This window comes from Eublepharis macularius, chromosome 5 (assembly GCF_028583425.1).
Source record: "Eublepharis macularius isolate TG4126 chromosome 5, MPM_Emac_v1.0, whole genome shotgun sequence".
Lineage (NCBI taxonomy): Eukaryota > Metazoa > Chordata > Lepidosauria > Squamata > Eublepharidae > Eublepharis > Eublepharis macularius.
The window spans coordinates 134,110,524-134,122,971 of record NC_072794.1 but is presented as its reverse complement, the minus strand read 5'-3'; positions in this window follow the sequence as shown (position 1 = coordinate 134,122,971).

Sequence of the window (12,448 nt, the reverse complement as noted above, 5' to 3'; positions counted from 1 at the left end):
TGTTTTGATTGGGAGGGGTCCTCACTCCCTTCCGCGCCTTGATTCCTCCAGTAGGCCACCAGCATTCCATATTGAAACAGGCTTGATTCTTTACCAGCTGTTTGGGAAGCTGGTAAGCCTGTATATTTGTGCAAAGTTCTAGCAAGTGACTGAGCAACAGTCTCATAGGTGAAGCTTGGCCACAGCTAAATTTAACCAAAGAATGATCTTTATTGTACTACAGTAGACTATAAAATAGATAGAGCACAAAAGGATAATAGAAAGAGTAGTGCACAAAGCTACAGCTAATAGGAGAAAGAAAAGAAAACAAAAATTCTAATATCTAGCTGTAGTGCACAAAGCTACGGCTAATAGGAGAAAGAAAAGAAAACAAAAATTCTAATATCTAACTTCCATTTGGAGTTACCAAATAGTACCTGAGGCATCCCCTGCTGGGATAGGTGTCCAGCTCTTGAGAACGGGGAAGCAAGCCCATCCACCATTCTCCATCCCGCTGAACCACACACACACAATAGGCTGCAGGGGTGGGGGGAGATCTTTCTCTTAAAGCCAGTCAACAACAACAACAACAAAGCCTTTATTGGCATATCTCAGGTTTTCGATACAGGCAGTAAACAAACATAACGATAAAAAGGGTATTTTGAGTGAAAGCAGTTAGACATTTTTCAATCGATCCTTGATTACTAGACTTAAAAATAGGGCTACCTTTTCAGTTATTTCGGATGATGAATCATTCAGAAGACGGTACACCATTAAGGCCTCCGAATGGCCCAGCATATTAAGTAAAAATGGGTCTAGAACATATATCAGCATACTGGGAACAATGGAGTAGGATATGAGTAACCGACTCAACTGAATTTGAATTACAAGCACAAAGTCTTGCAGAATATATTATCTTCTTATATCTGCCATAGGTGACTGCAGAAGGGATGCTTAAAGCCAGTCTCTCCCAAAGTCCATGGAGAGCTGGCCCCTTGGAGCATTAGCCATGTCTTTCATGCCTCTGGTTTTATGATAGTGCCAAAAAGCTAGAACAACATCCCTTGATCCATCCCAGGATGTCAGTGAGAGCAAATGGTGTTTATTGCCCTCTCCTCCCTGCTCTCCTAGGGCTGGATTTGAAAAGCTGACTCACATGCCAGTTTGATACAAAAGGCCTACAGATCTGTGCCCTCATCATGCATAACACAGGTATTCAGGGTTTGCTACCTCTGGCTGTGGAGATTCCCTTTAGTTGTCATGGGTCATCGTAGCCACTGAGGAACTGATCATCCATGAATCTGTTTAATCCTCTAGACCTAAGCAGCTGAGCATCAGCTAGTGGAGAGAATTCAGCCTACTTTAGCCCTTAAGGGCTGAAAGGAAACTGTAGGGGGAGTTTGGGGAAGTATTTCTGAGCTGTCTCTCCCCCATGATTCCTTGCAAAGTGCCCCCCATTGGAACTCACAATACTTAAAAGAGGATTAAACTGAAAACAGACGAAAAGGGCAGGTATCTAGGAGTAGCAGATATCTACTAAGCAAGAATGGGGTAAAGCATTTGTGCAGAAAATTCAGCAATCAAGTGTTTATGAAAAGGTCTTATCCAGATGCAGAACAGGTCTTAGCCATATACATAACATTGCTCCTTTGTGCATCTATGAGCATTGGCACTGTTATTTTAAACAAAGAGGGTGGAATCTTCTTAAATATTCTCTGGATAAGTAAAGTCTCCAGCTGGGATTGGTTAACACTCACTGTGTTCCAAAAGCTCAGATTGAATTTATGCTTAATAATTTAAAAAATCACCATAGACGCTTTCCTGGGTGAGGTGAACCACTAAATTACAAGGGCGGGCCTAAGTCTTTCACACTGGGTGGAGTTTGCTCATGTGGAAATTTCCCGCTGCATCCTTCACTGGACACATTTATGATGCAATAAAGGTGAATGGGCAGTAGCTTTATGGCAGTGATTAAAATTGTTTCCTTTCCTTGGCTGACTGCAAATGAGTTCTTGTTTGTTTATTCCTGATTCTGTTTTTTGCTATAAATTAATTCATTGTCCCTCCTGTTTGATCAGCTAGAAACATGCTGGGGCTATTATCCAAACGCTGGAACTGATACAAAAAGGACAGCTCTCCAGTGATGCCCACGGGAGTCAATTGTCTCTCGGGTCCAGGGTTGTTTCTGATGGAAACACTAATGCCTTACTGAAGTTACTTCCACTGCCAACAGCTGTGCTAACGAACACTGTAATCTGAATTCTCTGGATTACATTTGCCACCAACATGAGGTTTATAATAACCTGAAACTTGCTCACCTACCAAAGGTATAGCTGCAACTCAGGTCAGCCCTTCTGTTGAATCAGCAAATGCCATTGTGTTCCTATCCTGAATTCTTCACGTTGATGATTCCAAAAGGGTAACTGTGGATTGGATATCAGACTATCAATCAGCCTCATAGCCTAATCTTATGTATACTTCTTCAGAGATAAAATTCATTGAGTTCAGTAGGACATACTAGCAGGTAAGTATGCACCTGTGGCTTTTCCACACACTTGATTTATTTATGACTAGCTTGATGCCTGTGCTTCGCTAAGGTATTTTACTACTTTAAATCCAATTATAATATTTATGGGTATGTAACATTTTTTGGTTGGGGGGGGGGGTTGAGTTGGTTTTGTAGTATAATAGCATAGTACCCAAGCTTCACAAAGGTGTTTGAATAAAGCGAAGCGTGTTGATGCCCAAAACTGATGAAGTGAATTTCAAAATGTGACATTTATTGAAGAGATTTTAAAAGGAAAAATTGTAGTGCAATAAATAAAGTGAAAAATATGTACAACTTTTGCTAGGATCACTAGGCAGCTGGGTGAGCTCCCTCTGCAGCAGGCCACGTAGAAATGTCCATTTGAGAAGCAGTCCTCTCTCAAGTCAATTCCTGCCACCTTCAGTATCTGCCCCTGGGACTTGTTGATCGTCATAGTAAAGCAGACTTTGAGGGGGAACTACAGTCTCTTGAAGAGGTTATCTGATGGTATGAATGGTATGCATGGTATGGAAACTGACTCCCCCTGAGCACTGCTGGTGAACAATGTGGCCTTGATGATGTTTCTGTAGAGGGCTTTCACTCATAGTCTGGTGCCATTGCAGAGTTTGGGTGGGCTGAGGTTCTGGAGCAGCATCACTGGAGCCCCCTCTTTGAGGAGAAACTTGTGGGTTGGGAAGCCAGGAGGGTTGAGCATGCTGAGGAACTCCACAGGGTAGTGGACCACATCATCCATTTGCACCACTGAGTCCACTGATCTGTACTCCATTTCTGCCCATTTGAGGGAGTTAAGTTGTGTTTCATTAATGATGGCAGCCTTATCATTCTTAGGGGTCAGAATGGCATGCTTGCACAGCCAGTCCATGGACTTCTCCGTGATAGTAACAATATCGGAGTATATCATGGCTGTTAGGTCTGCTAGGGTTGTCACTACTATACCCAGGCCTGCAGGGATGGTCACCTTTCCCTTGAACTCGGGATACTCTCCTTCCCCTATTTTTAGTAGGAGTTCAGAAAATTTCCCAGTGGACACCTTGCCTCTCAAGTGAACCCTCATGTTCTTTCTTAGTGAGAGTTTCCTGATGAGGGGCCACAGATGCGACGCCTTGACACACTTTACTTTACTTTACTTTACTTTAATTGAATTTTTATACCGCCCATCTCCCGAAGGACTCAGGACGGTGTACAGCAAAAGTAAAACATACAAATATAAAACACTAAGAATATAAAATAAACATATTAAATAATTTAACTCAAAACAGGACAGTTCAGTTAAAACACATTTAGGCCAGCCCCGCTTGTTGGAATAATAACGTCTTAAGGGCATGGCGAAAGGTGTGTAGGTCAGGGACCATACGTATCTCCGGGGGCAATTCATTCCAGAGGGCAGGTGCCCCAACAGAGAAGGCTCTCCCCCTGGGGGTCACCAGCCGACATTGTTTGACCAACAGCACCCTGAGGAGGCCCTCTCTGTGGGAGCGTACCGGCCTGTGGGAGGCTATCGGTAGCAGCAAGCGGTCTCGCAAATACCTAGGCCCTAAGCCATGGAACGCTCTGAAGATGGTAACCAGCACCTTGAAGCGCACCCGGAAGACCACCGGAAGCCAGTGTAGCTCGCGCAGGAGAGGTGTTACATGGGCACGCCGTGTCGCTCCCATAATCACCCGCGCGGCCGCATTCTGCACTAATTGCAGCCTCCGGGAGGTCCTCAGGGGGAGCCCCATATAGAGAGCATTACAGTAGTCCAGACGGGAGGAAACAAGGGCATAGGTGACTGTGCGCAAGGCGTCCCAATCCAGAAAAGGACGCAACTGGTGAACCAGGCGAACCTGATAAAAAGCCCCCCTGGCCACGGCCGACACATGATCTTCTAACGACAGCCGTGCATCCAGGAGGACACCCAAGTTGCGAAGCCTCTCTGTGGGGGCCAAAATCTCGCCCCCCAATAGACAGTGATGGAACCAGCTGGCTATAACGGGGCGCCGGAAACCACAGCCACTCAGTCTTGGAAGGGTTGAGTCTGAGCCTGCTTCTCCCCATCCAGATCCGCACGGCCTCCAGGCACCGGGACATCACGTTAAGGGCATCATTGGGGTGATCCAGGGTAGAGATGTACAACTGAGTATCATCAGCATACTGATGGTACTTTACCCCAAAACCACGGATGATCTCACCCAGCGGCTTCACATAGATGTTAAACAGAAGGGGCGAGAGGACCGACCCCTGCGGCACCCCACAAGTGAGGTGCCTCCAGGTCGACCTCTGCCCCCCAGTCAGCACAAACTGCGAGCTGTCGGAGAGGAAGGAGGAGAACCATCGCAACACAGTGCCCCCCACTCCCAGCCCCTCCAACCGCCGCAGCATGACACCATGGTCGATGGTGTCAAAAGCCGCTGAGAGGTCTAATAGGACCAGGACAGAGGAGCAACCCCTGTCCCAAGCCCTCCAGAGATCATCAACCAATGCGACCAATGCTGTTTCCGTACTATGTCCAGGCCTGAAGCCCGACTGATACGGATCCAGATAGACATCTTCCTCCAGGTGCTGGGGAAGTTGTTGCGCCACCACACTCTCGACAACCTTCGCCACAAAATGAAGGTTGGAGACTGGACGATAGTTTGCTAATACAGCCGGATCCAGGGAAGGCTTCTTGAGGAGGGGCCTCACCAACGCCTCTTTTAGGGCCGCTGGGAAGAAACCCTCTCGCAGAGAAGCATTAATAATTCCCTGGAGCCAGCCTCGTGTGACCTCCCGGGAGGCCACCACCAGCCAGGAGGGGCACGGGTCCAATAAACAAGTAGCAGCGCTAAGCCTACCCAGTATCCTGTCCATGTCCTCGGGAGTCACAGGGTCAAACTCTTCCCAGATGACATTCACACGACCCACCTCTGTCCCCCCATCTATACCCACCCAGTCAGAGTCCAGACCCTCCTGGATCTGAGCGATCTTGTCGTGCAGATATTGGACAAAATCCTCAGCCCTGCCCTGCAAAGGGTCTTCCCGCGTTCCCTGGTGACACGGTAACCTCAACAGCTCGAGTTCCCCTTGGGACTATTGGCAGAGTCTGCCAGAAGTCTCCAGCCAGCAGCATGGTGACTCCCCCCATCACTCTCTTGTTGCCCCTGACATCTTTGAGGGTTATGCTCAGTGCCTCAAAACACTCCTTGTGTGCCATGGTGCTCTCATCCCAAACAATGAGCTTACAGTTCCGCAGCACTTGGGTCATGTTGCTTTGTTTTGAGATGCTGAACAGGGGAAGTGAGCGGCTCTCTACTCGTCTTCCAGGATTGCTTTGCTCATAGAGAGACTCTGCTGCTCTGTGCACCTTGGAGTGATCTTGCTGGTACTTGGCCACTGCTGCTCAGTGCACCACAGGAGTAGGATATGCATATTTCTCTGCCATATCTCTAAGTTGCTTCCTCCTTTTACCATTGGTGTATCTTGCACGACGTCTGCCAGAAGGCTTCTTGGCGGCAGTAAAAGGTGATGTCTGTGAGAGGTGTGAGGTGGAGTTGGACTGAGAGAGGGGTGGTGTGGTGGGCACTTTGGCAGGTTCATGTGAGAGGTTTGCATTGAAATGGCCCGTAGAAAAGTCGTGCACCATCTCCCCACGAACATTTAAAAACTCAGTTGCCATGCTGACTTTTATATAAAATCCCTCTTCAGGAGTCTTGTACTGTCTTTCCTCAATTTTTTCTAGTTTCCTTTACCTGATTCTCACCTCAGAACACAGAGTTCCACAGCTGACCCATCAGCCTCCCAGCCACACAGGAAAGCCAGGCCCCACAGGGAGATTGGCAACCCTAGAGGGGAAGACTGGGAGGTCTATTTTTACCTCCGGACACATTCAATGACTCCCAACAGCAACTGCATACTCTTTAGAATGTAGGGGTGATGACCAATCAGGCCGCATATGCAAATGACCTTAGAGAAGAGTGGCTGAGTTGGCAGTTGGTGGGGGCGGGTGGAGGAGAAGCCTGCCAGCCACACAGGGAAGCTGTATCCCTATGGGAAAACACATTTTACTCCTTTTTACCCCCTTAGAGGGCGATTTTCTTAAAATCCCTTCTTAGTGTGCCTCTACATCACAAAAGGAATGTTCTCCCCAAATTTCACGTTTCTAGGTCCAGGGGTTTGGGCTGGGCATTGATGAGTCAGTCAGGACACTTGGCTTTATATATATAGATTTACTTAGCAATCTACCCTCAAGCACTGGAATTAATTTGGATGTGGTTCTTCTGTACATCTGCCCTCCCTCTGAATTTTTACAGTTGTGGAGTTGGTTTATTTTGTTCTGCACATGCCTTAAATAATCAGGATTTTCAAGCAAAAATTCTGTCATCATCAGTGGCAACATTGGTCATGCTGCAGCACCCCTCTCCCTTTTATTTTTTTATTGTGCTTGTATTAATATATTGATATAAGGGTTGTTTTTTTTAAAGACTTAAACTGAACACAAGGGGATGTCTTTACATGGGAGAGCCTAAAAAGAGAGCAACTCCGCCACCCATACCTGAGGGCCCCCCCCACCCCGCCATTCTCATCCAAACTGTAAACTCTTGCCCGGGCTGACCCATAGCCAGGAGATGGAGGCAACACTGGAAGGGCAAACTGGCCTTTGTTGGAATGGAGCCCAGAGCAGCAAGAGCTATGTGCTTTTCAAACTATGCTGCTTTTCTTGGCATTGAGACAACAAGGGAAGACCACCCCCACCACCCCCTAGGAGGCAGCCAGCCTAGCTGCAACAGCGGCAGTGTCGGGAGCCTGCCAAAGGGAGAAGCCTGGGCCATGGGAGGAGCCAGCAGAAGAGCTGCTGGAGAGGAAGACATAGCAGCAAGTGGCCCAAAGACTGTGTCAACTCCTCCCCCTCGGTCTGGAGAATCAATGTTGCCCCAGGTAGTGGGTGTGCAGCCTTGACAGGGGCCAGCTGCCCGACTGCTGCAGTGCCTCACTCCCAGAGGTGAGTCACCGGGCCTGGGCAGCACGCAGGCACCACTCAAAACCCAGGTGGGGGAGAGGAGCAAAGAGCATGGGGCAAGACCTTACCAGCCTGCCCAACTTAGATTTAACATGTACAGCTTGGAGTGCCCACCCTTCCTTTGGAACAATTGTTGACTCAAAATATATATAAAGACCTAAGCCTGAGTATGAATCAAGAAAAATTAAACTCTGATAGTGCTTCCTATGTGCATCATATAAGGCTAGGAAATAATGATTATGGAAGTGGGCTTCAGTCAAAACACTGTTGCAGCTATATATGTGTGTTATCAAGGCCTTCGCATTTTTTACATTTTATCATATACACAAGGAGAAGGTGTCCGGGGTCTGAGCCCCAGCCCCCAGACTTGACAAGAGGGAACAGCAGGTCAACTGGTCAGCCAGCAGACACTAGGTCGACCGGTCTGACTGGCAAGCAGAGGGGGCAGCCGGGGGACAGCAGGTCAACCCCTCCCATGGGCAAATGGAGCCAGAACCTGCCTGTGCCAGGGGCAAGGGGCAAAGGCCCAGAGCCTCAGGAGGCAGGGGGAGACAGAAGGAGGCCAGCGAGTCCCACTCCCCTGGGGAAGGAAAGGGGACTAAGCAAGGCAGAAGGGGGCAAGGGCAGAGGGATTGGGGGCCCAGCAGTCACCCACCCAAAAACCTTACCTGAGGAGGAGAAGCAGCAGCAGCCCCAACAACCCAAAGCCACGCCCCAGCTAGAAAATAGTATCCTGGCCCAGGAGTTGCCAAAAGCCAAGCCACTCCAGGTGGGGCTATTGGAGGCACTCTGCAGGAAGCCCTGGGCAACCAGCCAAGGAGCCGCAGCTGGACCCACCTTCAGCCATCAGCTCAGCCAGGCAGGCCGGGCTGCTAGCCAGGGGACTGCAGCTGGACAGGCCTGCAGCAATCAGCCAAGGCAGGGAGGCTGGGCAGCCAGGGAACAAGGCACAGCTGGTGCTGGTCAGTGGGGCCAGATCAGCTACCCCAGCTGCGACTGCTTGGTGCAGCCCAAGACCAGGCTGGAAGAGGGGTGGGACAGTAGAAGGAAGCCCTATAAAAGCTGGCTGGGAAGAGCCCTGTGGTGGTGGGTGTGAGTAGGGAGTGATGATGTGGAGTGAGAGCGGTGCGATGCAAGCGTGGAGGTTTGGAGGAGAGCTCTGGGAGGAAGAAGTGAAAGAGGACGCAGAGGGTAAGCAGGCCAGGTTGAGCAGGCCAGCGAGTGGACTGAGAGGGAGTCTGGGTGAGGTATACCGCCCCTCCTTCCACAGAGCAGGGTCCTGCAGAATCCCTGGCCCCCCTATGACGTCAGGAGCAGACCGCCCAGTGCCACGCCCAGTGGCAGCGGTGGCAAGCCCTGACAAGTTGGTGGCCCGTACGGGGAGAGACGTTCCGACGCAGGCGCCAGTCAAGGGGCGGCCTCCCAAGGCCGCCGCCCCAGCGGAGCTTGGACTGTGGCTGGAGGAACGCCAGGATAGGATGTGGGGAAAGCTGGAGGCAGCCTACCCAGCCGCTCCAGTGGAACTAGCACAGACAGCGGAGCTGCGGTTGCAAGCCGGCGCGCTCACAGAGGCCTTGCCAAGGGTTTGTGCCCTCGTTTGGGAAAATAACCCACCGCCTGGCAAGCAGGTGCAGAGTCTATGCGCCACCGTGAAGATAGGCCGGCTGATCCTACAAGCCCTGTTAGACTCTGGGAGTGCAGTCTCAGCAATTCGGCCCCAGCTCCTCCCAGCTGCTACCCCAGTGCACCGCTGGATACCGGTGACGGATGTGATGGGCCGCACCCAGCCGTACCCTACGGCCCTAATCACGATAGAGTACCTAGGGGTCTGCCACCAAATGGAAGTTGCCCAGTTAGCTCACCTACCCGTGCCAATGCTGCTGGGAAGAGATGCCCCGGGGTTCTTCAGGCTCCTCCAGCAGGCAGCGAAGAAATTGGGAGGAGACACCCCAGGGATCGCCGAGTCTCAGCTGAAGGCGGCAGGGGAATTGACAGACCCCCAAGTTGCCACCGCTCTGCAAGTGGAGGAGGCCGACGACCCGGGAGAGGGTCCCTCCACCAGACCAGGAGCAGAACCACGGACTGGAGACCCAGCTGGGCCCCCGGCCGATCGCCCATTCTGTGACGCCCAAGGGGCAGATGAGTCCTTGCAGCGCTTACGAGAGACGGCAGCTCGTGAGGAGGAGCTAGTGCGGGATGAGCGGAGGTCCCAACGGCTCCCGCGCATCGAGAAGCAAGGAGGGGTTTGGGTTCGCATAGCTCGCGCCCCAAGTGGCCAGGGGGAGGTCCGCCAGCTATTGGTGCCGACTGCCTACCGGGCCGAAGTCCTCCGCACGGCCCATGAGCATGCGTGGGCCGGGCATCTGGGGCACCACAAGACCCTGAAGAAGATCCTTGAGCAGTTCTACTGGCCCTCCGTGAATGCCGACGTGAAGGCCCACTGCCGCTCGTGTCCCACCTGCCAGCGGGTGGCAGCCCGCTGCCCACCGAAGGCCCCCCTCTCCCCACTACCCGTCATGGGGACGCCCTTCCAACGCATCGCGATGGACTTCATCGGACCGCTGCCACGCACACCCCGGGGCCACCGCTTTGCCCTGGTGATTGTGGACTACGCCACACGGTTCCCTGAGATCATCCCGCAGAGGACCATGCAGACCCCGGGGGTGGTCCGGGCACTGTCCAAGTTCTTCGCGATGGTGGGGCTGCCGGATGAAATCTTGACAGATCGAGGAGGCCCGTTCCGTGCCACCGCCATGCGCCAACTCTGCCAGAGTTTGGGGATCCGGCAGGTGTTCACCTCGGCTTACCACCCTCAGACAGACGGTTTGGCAGAGCGGCTGAACCAGACCATCAAAGAGGCCCTGAAGAAGATGACACGGGAGAAGCCTCATCAGTGGGACCTGTACATCGACCCACTCATGTTTGCCCTCAGGGAGACCCCGCAGGCCTCCACTGGCTTCAGCCCGTTCGAGCTGCTGTATGGGCGCAAGCCAAGAGGGATGCTCTCCCGGCTGACAGAACGCTGGGCACCCCAGGCCAGCAGCCCTGCGCCCACCACACGGGAGTACATAAGCCAACTCCGTAACCGGGTGCAACAGTCCCAAGCCGAGGCGAACCGCAGACTGACTCGCACCCAGGCGAAGCAGAAAGCCACCTACGACCGGGGTGCACGGATGAGGGCCTTCCAGGCGGGAGAGAAGGTCCTGGTGCACCACTTGGTATTCCCCAGAGAGGAAGGGGACCCATGGAGGGGCCCCTACCCGATTCGGAGGGTGCTGGGCCCCACTACTTACGAAGTCCAGTGCGGGGTTGGCCGGCGTCGGCGGAGGACCCTGCATGTGAATCTCCTGAAGCGGTGGCATGAGCGCCCAGAAGAGGAGTGTGGCGTGGCCGAGGACCCGTTGGAGCTGCCTGACAGTGAGCTGCCATGGACCTCCGAAGCCCCGGAGTTCGAGGAGCCCAAGGTAGACCCCCAGCTCGATCCAGCTCAACGGGCCCAGCTACGAGACCTCTGTGCACGGGTTACCGGGGTCTTCTCCCGCAGGCCGGGCAGCACCAGCCTTATTCAACATGCCATCCCGACCAGCCCGGGGCAGACAGCCCGGGCTACCTGGCGCCCCATCCCCAGGAAGCGGTGGGAGGCAGTGGAGAAGGAGACAAACGAGATGCTCCGGCTGGGTGTAATCGAACCCTCACGAAGTGCCTGGAGGAGCCCGATAGTCCTGGTGCCCAAGCCAGATGGGACCACCCGGTTTTGCATTGACTATCGTGAACTGAATAAGGTGGCCCAGTTCGACGCCTACCCCATGCCCCGAGCAGACGTGCTGGTGGACCACCTGGGGTCCGCCCGCTACCTGTTGGCCCTGGACTTAACAAAGGGCTACTGGCAGGTGCCCGTACGGCCGGAGGACCGGGAGAAGACGGCCTTTGCCACCCCCCAAGGCCTCTTCCAATTCAAGAAGATGCCGTTTGGCCTGCATGGGGCAGCAGCCACCTTTCAGCGGCTGGTGGACCAGGTGCTGGGAGAGTGCCGGGCGTATGCCATGGCGTACATTGATGATATTATTATCTTCAGCCCCGACTGGCCCACCCACCTCCAACACCTGGAAGCCGTCTTAAGGGCCCTCCAACGAGCTGGACTAAGGGCGAACCCAAAAAAGAGCCACCTGGGGTTCCAGGAACTCCAATACCTGGGCTTTGTGGTCGGGGGAGGACGAGTCAGGCCACCACCGGACAAGGTGGCCTCAATAGCCGACGCCCCACAGCCCAAGACCAAGAAGCAGGTTCGGCGATTCCTAGGACTGCTGGGGTATTACGGGCGGTTCATCCCCCACTTTGCCTCCCGAGCGGCGCCCCTGACGGACAGCTTAAGGAAGGGGCTGCCCAACCAAGTCCGGTGGACCCCAGAACTAGAGGCAGCTTTTAAGGACCTGCGGTTAGCCCTCTCCAACGCCACGGCCCTATGGAACCCGGACTTTGACCAGCCCTTCACACTGGCCACAGACGCCTCGGACACCGGCCTCGGGGCTGTGCTGACCCAGGAGCGGGATGGCGTGGATGTCCCAATTCTGTTCCTAAGCCGGAAGCTCCAGCCCGCCGAGAAGCGCTATGCCACGGTGGAGCGGGAGGCCCTAGCGGTCAAGTGGGCGGTGGGGGCCCTGCAGTACTACCTGGCCAACAACCCCTTTGTACTGCTGACAGACCATGCACCCCTGCAGTGGCTCCATCGCATGAAGGCGCACAACCCCAGGGTGCTGCGGTGGTACCTCTCCCTCCTACCCTTCCAATTCACCATCAAATACCGCCAGGGGGCACGGCATGTGGACGCGGACTTCATGTCCCGCATGTTCGAGGCTGAACCGGACCCCCACAACTCAAAGCCAAGTGGGGGGGTGTGTCCGGGGTCTGAGCCCCAGCCCCCAGACTTGACAAGAGGGAACAGCAGG